Source organism: Chroicocephalus ridibundus, chromosome 8 (genome assembly GCF_963924245.1).
Source record: "Chroicocephalus ridibundus chromosome 8, bChrRid1.1, whole genome shotgun sequence".
Lineage (NCBI taxonomy): Eukaryota > Metazoa > Chordata > Aves > Charadriiformes > Laridae > Chroicocephalus > Chroicocephalus ridibundus.
In genome coordinates, this window is record NC_086291.1 from 3780380 (window position 1) to 3793358 (window position 12979).

General features: G+C 40.8%; 1 protein-coding gene across 15 annotated transcripts in view; it reads right to left on the bottom strand.

Moving 5' to 3' along the window:
• NFIA (nuclear factor I A) overlaps nucleotides 1-12979 on the bottom strand; it is a 362170-nt gene that overhangs the window by 40971 nt on the left and 308220 nt on the right. The window lies entirely within an intron of this gene.

Below are 12979 nucleotides of genomic sequence, written 5' to 3' on the forward strand. Positions count from 1 at the left end.
CAGACATTTTAAAGGATTTTCCATGTTTTTAGTAGACACGAATAAAGGAATCAGCAGTCCTTTGCGAAAGTGAAAACTATTCATCACCTTAAGAGCATTCCAAATCAATCAGGCAATAAAAAAATGTATTCGGGAGATTAGGGTTGATTTAATTGACATTTCATATAACTTGGATTTGCACATACGAATCCATTTTATATTGTACTATAAATGGTTGATAATTTAAAGATGGTCTAACACTTGCTGTTGTTGGGGGTTTTTTTCCACCTCAGTTTAGGAACATTTATTTTAAGTAACGTATTTTCGTCTAATGAACATGCATGAAAACATCGTTTTGAAAATTACATTTACATTTCCCCTGAATAATGTCCGGATCAAATCTTCAGCAAGCCCCCAGCTTGCATTCAGGGATGACGTTTAATTTGGTGAATTTATGGGCCACCAAGCCAGCTGGAAAATGTACTCCAGTGAAGGTGTAAAGGTGTAATGTACACAAGCCCATCGGCAATGACAGATTTTACCTTCAGCTGATTTCAGCAGAACTACAAGTGCAGCTGAAGAACCTTATGCTCTCCTAATGTTACGTGACACCTTTGCCCAGTTCCTTGGCCTTCAAGATATATTGGGTTGGACCCTTGTGAGCCAGCAGTGCTTTCCACTGTTAGCTGTCACCGCGAGGAAGCAACTGCCGCCATTCATAGTGCTATGAATTCTCCCTTTCCCCTCTAAAATGAGAATTCACTTTTCCTTTAGAATGCCCAATTAATCTGGTTGAGCAGAAGCTCATCCGTAAATCATAGTTTATTTCTCACCAAACAGCCGTCATTACATCCCTGTTGCTCCCTTGGCATGCTATCCTAGTAATCTTCCAAGGGGTCCGTGTGCATGTACTGCACTTGTACACCAGACATAACCGATTAGATAAAGGCTATGCAAGGGAGGTAATATCCTACAGAAACTCATGCGTTGGCTTTGAAGTAAGTTAAATATACGAGAGGGGAAAAAAAGCCTTTGGCGCTTTTCGAAAAATTGGAGAGATGCAGGAAAGTTAACTAAAATCAAACACAAACGAGCAAACACTCATTTCATGACGAATGTTATGAGAAACCCTCAGTTAAATAAAAGCTAAAATCTGCTTCTTAGTCTTGTTCATCGCCAGTGTAATAATATGACGCTTTATTCGTAATTTTTTTCTTAAGCATTATTAAACCATTAGCAAACTCGGAGCCTGAAGATGTGGCTAAAACGTACTCAGAGACAGCAGCAAGGAACCCTACTGCATTATGCTATAAACATTCATTAAGGGTTGGCTGGGCAGCACTTCCATGTGCTTCTTTCTCCATGACTGGACAGGAATGATTACTTCGGCACCACCACCAAAAAGAGCTGCACTCGTGCCCGGGGTGCTGATATGGGATGAACATGAAGCTCCCACCCTTGCCATGAAAAGTCCCCCTGTAACCTTGTTAACCCCACGGGTCCTCCCAGTCTGGTCCCCTCAATACTGTTTAAAATATTCATAACAGAAAGAGAATCATATACTAAATGTGCGGTACTAAACTGCATCTCATGCAATGGGAAAACACCCCTAAAAGAAAGCATGGAGATGAGGAACCCAAATGTAGCGTGCCGCCTTCAGCTCTCTCTGATCAAAGCAGATGCACATCCAGTGAATCTCTTCTGATAGCATGGGCTATCTGTCTTGTAACAGCTAGATATTGTGGCACGTGGGCTGAACTGGAAAACAGTGTCTTCCCACAGCCGTGCTAGCTCTGCAATGCTGCGCTTGGGAAAAGGAAGCAAGAAGCAGCATATCCCACACTCCTTGTTATGGAAATGTTGACAGTTATTCCATGGCCAAGGCAAACACCTGTGTGCCCAGCCTGTTCAACCTGTCTGCACATCTGGGCTTATCTCTTGTTTTTTTTTTTTTAAAAAAACAGTTAATTATTTCTTATTCACTTTTAAGACAAATAGTTTTGTTCTGAGTTTGCATCTTAAATTATAGTATATTTGAAAACTCTTCAGATAAAGAGCCTGAATCTTCAAAGGAAGAAATGAAGGCTATTTTCCTGTCCCCAAACTCCTGGGAGAGGCTGTAACTTTGAAGTGTGCTATTAAAGGTAGAGATAATGTGGGATTCACCTTACTAAATGTGGGTGTCTACCATGGAGCTAATTATCTTAGAATCAATGGAGAACTAAAAAGAACTAATGGTGTCTAAGGAGCCGTTCGTCTCATCTAAAAATAGACCACTGCCTTTGACCGCACTTCATTGACCACACTGACCGGCTCACCAACGGGTGTGAAGGGAGCCCACCGGTACTAGCTCCAAGGTGGATACCTCCAGTCCACGCACGCACCTTCAGTGAGGTGAATTCCACCCAAAGTGTCAGGCTCTGATCTCACACCAACCCCTGAGGTGTAACTCCTTTAATGACACTTACGTCAGAGCCACTTTACAGGTATGAATGTATCATCATCTTCTCCAGGAAGCAACAGTCATTTTAGAGCTTGTCAAAATATTTTGCCACGAATATTGGTTCAACTAAAGTTGGTGGTAAGCATTTTGATGACTACAACAAAATTTTCATTAGCATACAACACGCCCTTTTTTTGATATAAAACATATTCTTCCTCTCTTCCTTCATATCTCCTTTTATAGTTTCTCCTTTCCTTGTATGCCAAATGGAAGATGAAGGGTGAAGATAAAAGTGAGAAATGAAAATTTATGTGGCAAACACCTAATTAAGTAAAAAAAAAAGACTGGGATTTTTTAAGCATTTATTAAAAAAATTTCATTTTAGCACCAGCTCTGTTAATACTATTTGAAATTGTTACGCAATTGTGTACTGGCCTGCGTACACATCTGGGAACAGATTCATTCCCTTTGTTCGACTGAATGGAAAGGATATAGAAATGCTATTTCAATCAAACAAGAAGGAATAAAAAATTGTACCCAGGCAACAGATGGAAATTCAAAACAAGGCCTGAGACCACAGTGCATTTAGTTTTTCCAAGGTATGGCTCTTCCTTTAATAATTTGGTTTGCTATATGAAAGGTGTGTTAGAGTTATTAGAAATACTCATAGGCATGTAAGTATTAGGTCTTTCTCTGTTGTCTTGACCTCCTCAGCATGTCAAGGTAGAAAAAAAAGTGCAAAGCACTTGTTGGTGATCTTCCCAAAGAGAGAGAAGAAAAATGAATGAGAATGATCAACAATAATTCAGGAAGGTTAAGTGCCACAAAAAGGAGAAAGTGGTTCCTCTTCAGAGTCTTGGCCAACTCCTCAGCATAACCTCGAAGGGCTTTCTGCTGATCATGGGAAAGACTCGGGGAAGGAAACAAGACCGAATAGGCATCAGTCCTCAGTCTGTGCCATATACTGACATACAGGGTCCAGTTCTGGGCTCCCCAGTTCAAGAAGGAGGGGGAACTGCTGGAGAGTGGACAGCAAAGGGCTATGAAGATGATTAGGGGATTGGAACATCTCTCTGATGAAGAAAGGCTGAGGGATTTGGGTCTCTTCAGTCTGGAAAAAAGATGACTGAGGGGGGACCTTATCAACACTTACAAATACTTAAAGGGTGGGTGTCAGGAGGATGGGGCCAGGCTCTTCTCAGTGGTGCCTGGGGACAGGACAAGAGGTAACGGGCACAAACTTGAGCATAGGAAGTTCCACCTAAACATGAGGAGGAACTTCTTTCCTTTGAGGGTGGCAGAGCCCTGGCACAGGCTGCCCAGAGAGGGTGTGGAGTCTCCGTCTCTGGAGACATTCCAAACCCGCCTGGACGCGTTCCTGTGCCACCTGCTCTGGGTGACCCTGCTCTGGCAGGGGGTTGGACTAGATGATCTCCAGAGGTCCCTTCCAACCCCTGCCATTCTGTGATTCTGTGTGATTCTGTGATTTTCTCAGAGTAGATGGATTAAGCCTAAGAAGTAACAAATGGAATAAGGATCTCCAAAAGAGATGCTTTGCAGATGGCTTTGCAGTCTCTGACCAGGAAATACCTAATTTCTCAAATAGCAAAAGAAAGGGCTGTTTGATCAGAGGAAGAATCTACTACTATTAAACTGATCAACATCACAAGTGTGCCTCTCTCATACTGGAGAGAGGGAATTAAATGCTAAAGCCTAAAAACTGCTGCCCAGATACAGACCATTACTCTGATAGCTGTGTTGTGGTTGGTGTATACACCAACTTTGGTGTATGCAAAAATGGCCTTTCTGAATGCAGAACACAACCGTGTTTCCAAATATATGGATCCTCACAAACATTTTTAATCAGTTAAAGGACGAGAGGTAGCGGAGCAGGTTGCTTTTTTCACTGTTTGCCTCTAAAAGGGGCAAGTGACTATGGACAAGGCCCTTCAGTCATGATTTTCAGAAATGCTTAATAAAAATTAAAAAGTCATTGTTTCTGAAAAGCATGCCTAGAGTTATGGAAGTTTTCCTGTGTATAAGAAGGGGCTTTTACTACTTATGTGCTTCTGATGGGATATTACAAGTCTCAATCAGTGATTGTAAATTCTTTGAGATCTTCAGATGGAAGATAAAACAGGTCTTTGTCTATTATTTATTTACTTATTGACTTATTATTTATGTATCCCTAAGCAGCTCCGTGCTGCCAAACCATATTTCTCTTGGCGTCTTTCAGCCTGTGGCATTTATATTTTATTATTGACCTCACTAAATGACATAAAATATAAGTTCTACAACCTATGAAAATATGCGTATTCCAGATCAGAACTTCATTTCTACCTGCTGTAGGTATGGAGGAGTTGGACTATCTGGCGTTATTAAATCTGTTATTTGTGTGCGGGGGTTGGAGGCAGAAATTATCCTTCCATCTCAAGGCAAGCATAAATATTTCAAAGCACACATGATTCTAATTCCATTGAAGCTCATCTGAAACATCCCAGACTTTTTATTGAAAATGAGATGATAATGTATGGTGGCCTGCAACAGATATACCAGTATTTTAAAACTACTGCTATTGGGCCAAGTAATTATGCAGTACAGCTGTTGCGTGCTATACTGGATTTTTTAGTGTTTTATGAGTTCGTGGTGCTGTGCAGCACAGAAATAAGAGGATTTTTCAGAACACCGAATTCAAACATCTGATTATGCAGGCCAATCTTGTCTTGTCCCTTCCTGATTTGTAGTGGCCAATAACAAACTAACTAACTAATAAAATAAGCTGCGTTCATTGATTAGGTTAGCACTTCACATGTCTAAAGCAAACGAAGAAGAGCCAAAATTGTGAATTCTATTCAACTAAATGATCAGATAGTAAAGAATCAGTTAATTTGAAACAGGTTATAGTTTTCTTCAGATATTTAGCACCCTTCTCAAGCCCTTCTGCTGGAACAAAGGAGCGGTCCTAATAAAGACGCATGGGATTTTTTCTCCCAGGGAACACTCACTAACGTGGTAAAGGGACTTCACGATCGCACCTGCAGTGCTCAGACAGATTTCTCCATCAGCACAGACCAACATATGGGTGAGATACATTGATCCGTCCACCTTCCCGTCTCCTCTTCCAAAAAGCCTTGCCAACCCCTTCAAGTCCAGATGACTGGCTGAAATTTCTTTCTTCATAAAGTTCTTTGAAGTCTTTGAAAGGGTCATTTAGTGTTGCTCTTCTCCCGCTCAGGCAAAGCTTACTATCACCCTGCACTCCTCGCCTGTTCAAAGAAGTTGCGGTCTGGGGAATCAAACCCACTGTTCCTTCACAGACCCAAGGGCTGGTCCATCAGACCAGGCCAACGGCGGATTGGCTTCACGAGGGCACAAGGCTCAGATACCTCCTCTATGAAGTGATAATAAAGTTTACTAATAGCTCATTAAACATTGATCCATCTTCCTAGAAATAGTAACATTATAATCATAATGAAACAGGATCATTTTTATCAGCTTGTTTTTGAGGGCATTATAATTGGCTTCATTACAATTAAGAAAGTATTTTTTTAAAAGTCATTTCCCTGGAAATGTTATAGAACAGTTTGTTCTGCTAGATATTTCCACTTCAGGCTCCTAAGTTGCTTTAACTCCCTGCATGCTGTAAGCTTTCTCCGAGCATTTAAGTGATGCAAGTGCCAGTTCAAATTATGCAAGATGTATCCCACCCTTTGTACCCCAAAGGTACTTATTCTGAAAATTGACCATATTAGAGTACTAATTGGCTAAGCCACCATGCTGGCTGATGTGAAATGCTTTCAAACACCATGAAACAGCTGTGTTTATCGGAAATATGAAGAGTGACTTTTTAATAAGGAGATCTGGCAATAATCCAAATTTGTTGAAAGGAACTTACACTTCTGTGTATAATACAATACAAGAGGTAAAGAATGGAAGCCTAAAACAATAGCTTTAAGCCCATAGATTTTTGTGATGAAAGCAGTTACCCAAACAAGAAAAAAAATAATTAAGAAACTTGGGCTGGGATTTGCAGAGGTCCTGAGAGAATTCATTAACTCCTTTTGAATTTCAATGGGAACTGCGTCCCTGTAACTCTTTCAAAGGTTTCTGAAAGTCCCCATTTTTCTTACTGCCCATTAGGAATCGATTTTAGGGTGATAAATGTAGAGCAGTCTCTTATTCAGGTTAGCAAGGACTTGCCTCTAGTTAAACATTGAGCTGCTGAGGGTAGGACTGACCAGTCCTGGGACCAGCCCTCCGAAGGGAATTCCGATCAATGGAAAACTTAAGTATCGCTTAAATCCCATAGTGGTGCAAAGGGGCTCTTTAGTAACGTGTCTGTCAGGTCTATGGGTGAGCCAAATTCAAACCGATCCTGTCTTGCATTCCCATTTACACTGACCAGGCTGGGAAATCATGGGGTGGGAGAAGAAAAATAGGCCATGCCCTCTCAGCATGGCTAAAATTTCGGTATCACTTACTTCCACATTATGTAGGCAAACGTAGGTGAAACATTCAAAATATAATATCAACAGCTGACCAATGCAAGAGATGTAAAAATACCCTAAATACGATGGGTGGCGGATCTGTTCCTGCCCGTGGACTTCAAAAGAAGGACTGAACTGCCGAATGTCTACCTCTCAGCTCCAGAAGTCACGCGCAGGTGGTCGGCTAAGCACTGCTGAAAAAACAGCCCCACAGTATCTCCACGCTGGGGCTGGCGCTCAGCCCCTTTCTGCTGCTCCGAAGAGTGGGATAAGGCACCTGGATCTTTCTTTTTTTTTTCAGAAATACTCTTTCTGTAAGAGATTTTGTGGTAGCAAGTGGGAGGCAGAAGGACATTTTGCCAGGGCCCACGGAGTTCCTAGCAAAAAGAAAATATGCTTAAAGCTGTGTTTGGGCACAGGGTATAGTGGTGTACTCCGGATTGTGAGTATTACAGCCTGCTTTTGAAAACCTGTAGAGCTGAACCGAGCGGGGGTTCCAGATTCTGGCATAGGCAGGGGGCCAGTTAAGTTAGCTATTTTGAGCAGATTGTTTTAAAACATGTCAAAATTCTTCTGCCTTTGGGAGATCAGAATACTACAGAACTGATTTCAAGGTATAGAAACAAAAACCATACCTATAGAAAGCACTCCTTCCTTCCAAGACCACAGCTAGAGGTCAAAAAAAAAAAATCTAATTTAACCTATTCGTAGCATTCTTACTTCACGTCAAATGCTGGCAACTTTTGCATATTATTATTGTTTTTAATACACATGATGTATTCCCACATAGAAGATAAAAACTGCTGCTAGGAGAATATATCATGTCTTTCTTATAATGAAATGCAGTTGATAAGTTTACAATAGAAATGTAAATTCTCTTAAAACCCACAACCTTTATGTGTGTGATGATATAATTCTGCTTTGATACTAAAAAGGGCATGGTAATGGAATCTGTGACTTTGGAGTGATATATTGCTGTTAAGTTAATAGGACTCCACATTCCCATTTCTAATATCAGTGTTTTTCCCCCCTTTCATTCTGTAGATGGTAAGCTGATACTACATAAACATTGTTAAAGCTATAGTTCCACGCTACAGTAATTCACTTAACTTTAACATGATTTATGGTTCTGTCAATAGAGGAGGTTGAAAATCCAGAGCTCTGATGCTTAAACATGGGTTCCATATTTAAAGCAATAATGTGCTTTTTGTGTGTGTCTGAAGCTAGAAGAATTTAGCATAAAGCAGAGATAAAAATATTATAGTTCACTGCACTGTTTAAAGCATGTAGTTTAACTTCACGGATACATCAAAGAGAGCAAAGAAACTGAACTGCAGAATCAGTAAAAGCATGGGCAAAATACTTTGGTCCTGTAGCACTTTATTTGTATATTATTTTTTAGGGATGCATGAAATCCTATTGGTATTTTTAACACTCCCCCTTTTTTCATTCTTTTGCTCAGTTAGATCAGCTCCTTTTGTCAGGATGAGTTTAAATCTGGGTCCACTGTGTTAATCACCCCCCATTCTTCTTTCTGGCACTTACCCTCCAGGCATTTTGCCTCTTTAGGAGATTAAGCGACCAAGTCATCTTGTTGCTCTAACATGTCCTCACTGGAGCAACATATTAACACAATTCCTCTGCAAAAGAGCCCTCTTTAGAAGTTTGCTGCAGGGATGACAAATTAACCCAGCATGGTGTCCCACACATCTATCTCAGTACAAATTATTAGTGTAATAGAGCTTTTAGTTATGCATTTATCTAGTAATTATTGAACGGTTATACAAAACGAAGCTGAGCAATCATGGCCCTTTATGAGGCAATCTCAGTGGGTGGCCTTACAGTTAATTTAGGATAGGACTGTCTAAGCAGTTCACTCACACACAAATTAGCTGAACAGCCCGCTCCTTTAAATATTTCCTATGTCACAGGCTAACTCTTTACAATACAACAAAGGTAGAGTTTTAATTACACGGTTCCTGACTTTTGTTTAGCTGAAGCTTTAACCGTTTGCAAGCCTTCCTCTCTGCCCTCCCCTGCCTGGGATATGGGAGTAGATGGCAGTTTGGGTGAGGTGTCTGGTAATTACTAAACCCTGACCTTGGGGCCATCTGGTAGGAAACTGTTTTTCCTTCAGCATGGTATTATCTCAAAGTGAGAGGAGAAAAATCAGAATCTTCACCTCCACGGTCAGCTCTCCTGACATTGTAAACTGGGGCATCCCTTCGTGCTGCTGCAGAAGCAACGCTCATCTGTCGGCCAGCGTTACGCTATTTACGGTTTCCACTCGACTTTCTTACCCTTGTGGTGTGGCTCTCGCCTCTTTCGGCTGTCTTACGTTACCGACCCCTGATCTGAGGTGTATCGGAATGAACTTGCACCGCTTTGTTTTTGTCAAAATTCAAAGGAAAGTAGAAGGTTACATTAGTCTGCCAGCTGACAGCATCGAGGAGCAGCCACGGATAGTCGTATGGAACAGGATATTACAAAATGTCCTTTCACATTGAGTAGCTCTGGAGCGAGGTAGCAGGAATTATCGCTTTGATTCGCTTGAAGCTGGCTGACAGGAGACAGCTAACAGGCACTGACACTGTGGTGACCCTGGGGAGCAGTTTGATAGAGAAGGGCACAGTGTCTTCCCCGATATTGACATCACTTTTTTGCCAACTTTTTTGCCAACTATCCTGCAGAGTTTCCCTGATAGGCCTTGTCCTGATAAAAATCTCAATGGCGATGCTTATTATGGAGGAAATGAATATAATGGGAACCACTCCACTAGTTGACTTTCATCCTTTCTTCTTTTTCTGCTCACACACCCATTTCCTTGGGTTCTTCCCATTGTGCTGTATTTCTTGTTTCTTGTAATTGTGTTTCTCCTTCATTTATCTTCCTAACGTACCATCTCATTCTTATCTTTTTTTCTTTCCTTGCCTTTTCTTCCTTGCTTTTTGGCTTGCAGGATCTATGCTGTCATATTCTGTGGAAATGCTTGAATGCTCTACAGCACAGGCTGCCGTATATCCGTGGTTTACAAGATCGTGGTCAATTTAACGTTTCAGCCAGCTCCAGATATAAAGTCACTAGAGTGTAAGTAGCAATACATGGAAACCTAAAACCACTTATGTAAATACTGCTGTCACCCATAGCATTTAAATCCTTCACTGTCTGGTAAAGAGTTCAAGCGGGCTAATGTCTGGGAAACTTTGTAAGATGCCAGCAATACATGATGGCTTTGGAGTACTGTAGTGAGCTACGCTGACCACCAAATAATCTAACTTGCAGGTAACAAAAGTATGCTGCGTAGGAGATAGGGATCTAACTGCTTAAATTTTCAATGCTTTGAAATAAATTCTAAAACTGATAGTGATGCTAAAGCCACCTATAGGTGATCAGTTTACCATCTGCCAGACACTGAATCCTAACCACACTGGTCCAGAGAAGACATATGGTGCATTCATAGAGTCATGCCCAAAAAACTGCCATCATCAAGTGAGGCTCCATGAATCACTTTGCTAGCTTATCACCAAAGAAACTTGGATCTTACCACCATCTGTTGGAACTACTGAGGAGTCACTGAAGCATTGGCATCCATGCGCCAGCACTCACTGCACATCTGGTCCTTTGGTCAGCCAGCTCAGATCCTCTCTGCTGGCTACTGCCCAGCTGGGTTGGGTACTGGCAGCAGCACCAATGCAGACAGCAAACTAGTGCACAGCCTTCCACAACGCAGTACAGTACAGGCAATTTCACAAGAACAGAGGCTTTCCAACTGGTTGATTGAATGGAGCACCTCTGATTGAATGGAGAAATCCTCTTAAGGATCTACTCCTCCTCCAAGCAAGTTTTGTTTCCAAAACGACTCAATGTGGGGATCACTGGGAAGGGCACTCAGTATCCTGGGATACCCCAGCATAACACGTGCACTGTGTTCTAAGGAATGTTTGGAAGCGTGCGATAGATTCGTGAATATTCCCGAGAAGTTATAAATCACTGGTTGTCAATGACAACACCTGCCATGAATAGTCTACAGCTTCTTCTCTGCTGTCTATTTTGATCATGCTTTACAAATGCATCTCATATACACATCCAAGTGATAAACTTGCACATATGAACATCAGAAGGAGATTGAACCTTCTTGTAATCGTTCAGTTGGCTGAGGAGCTTACTCTGATGGTGACCTACTTACTCATGACGTTCCTTTCTCTGAAATATCTCTGCTGACTGAAAATTAAATCCTGCTCTTACTTTTCTGAAGACCACTCAGTATGACCTGCCACTGACCATTTACATAATGCAGAGGTATCCAAAGAGATATCCAACGTGTATGTACTATATTATACCAATCCGTTCTGCAGAAAGGTACAACTTCCAGTAACTAATGGTGGCTATGAATTGCTCGAAGATTATACCCTCTTATATGATTGCATTATACTCTGTATGTTGCCACTTTTGATACCTGAAAAGCTTCTCTCTTCTGCTTACTGTCCTAAAGTACACTGGAGGCAATGGGATAAAGAACAAAGCTGGATTTGCAGAGAATAATCCATCTCAGTATCTCACCCTTTACTAACAGAACGATTGTTGTGGAAGAGAAATAAACACAGCCAGTGTGCTGTGGAAGAAGAATACTGACGAGGAATGTCCAAAAAGAACAAAGAAGGAGGTCTGGAAGAAGATTTTTCCAGGATGATGACACTTCAAGAATCCATGGATGGATTCAGAGGGATTTTTTTTTTTTCTGAAAGTCTGTAAGACTTTGTGAACAAGCATAAAATAGAAGATGCTTCCAAATGATGTTGCAGAAGAAGTTTTAGTTAACGTGTTAGGAATCGTGATGATTAAAACTGTGTTACTTCTTTATGGAGTTAGTAAAGACATCTCCTTCCAAACAAACAAAATTTGGGAACTGTAGTCATTGTATTTGCTCTTTCAAATTCTGGCCGTCTTTGAATGTTCTTCTCACATAGCCGATGGATATCCCCTGGTGCATAGAAAAAGTCTTGTAAAAACAGACTGTAGATGAGATTTAAACAAGACCTCATCAGTGATACATTTCCTCTCTCAACCACACAAAAATCCAAAATACAGAGGGTCTAAGCAGGGGCAGACAAAGGCATTCAATGATCCTAAAAAATAAGTGTGAGGTAAAACATAGCTAAATAAAGAAAGGCCTATTAACCAATCAATCGACAACTCAAATCTAAAAGGCTGAACTTCTAAAAGATAGGAATTCAGAGTCAGCTGATGTGCACTGAATATAATGTTAATGGAACATTCATATTATTCATACTTGTATCACCAATTATCAAGGCTTTTAAAAGATATATTTACCAGATAGCTCATATCCAAATTTCAAGGGAAATCTGTATAGAATTTAGATGCCTAAGGTCTTCTGAGGATCTAGGTGTGTGTCTAAGGGTAATAAATAATTTTTATGGGATTAACCACAACAAATCAAAGATACAATAAGGAGATTTAACAAAGCACAAAACCCCATGAAGTGCAATTCTGACCTCGCTTCAACTTAGTGCAGTTCCACTACTTCCCACCCCATCACCTGGCCTGTGCAGACAAAGAGGCTCCTCCTGCTTTATGCTGCCCTCAGTAAAACCCCACTAAAGCCAAACAGACATTTCAAAATAATTTCCAGTATGAATTGCTAATATGCCTTTTTATGCTTCACCATTCGACCAATTCCTTAATAATCTTGTCTAAATGAGACAAAATTTCACAGCAGAAAGAAACATGTCACAACCATTCATTCCTATTTTTATATCTTCCAAAGAGGTTTGTAAGAAGATTCATTCATTTGTGTATATTACTATGCCCAAGCGAGTTCCTTTTCAAACGTGAACTGAGTATTGCATTTAGTTTTCTAGGCTAAATGCAAATGCAGCTTTCTAACAAAAACGTGTAAGTACATCTAGACCCAGAGGACATCTCTTTTACTTGGAAAGACAGTCAGAAGAGTACTGTGAAGAAAACCAGCCAAAGCATTGCAGGAACCAACTCCAAAGAAGTCCCCTAACAAGGCGGTTCTTCAGCACGCCAATACCAACAACACGAGCAC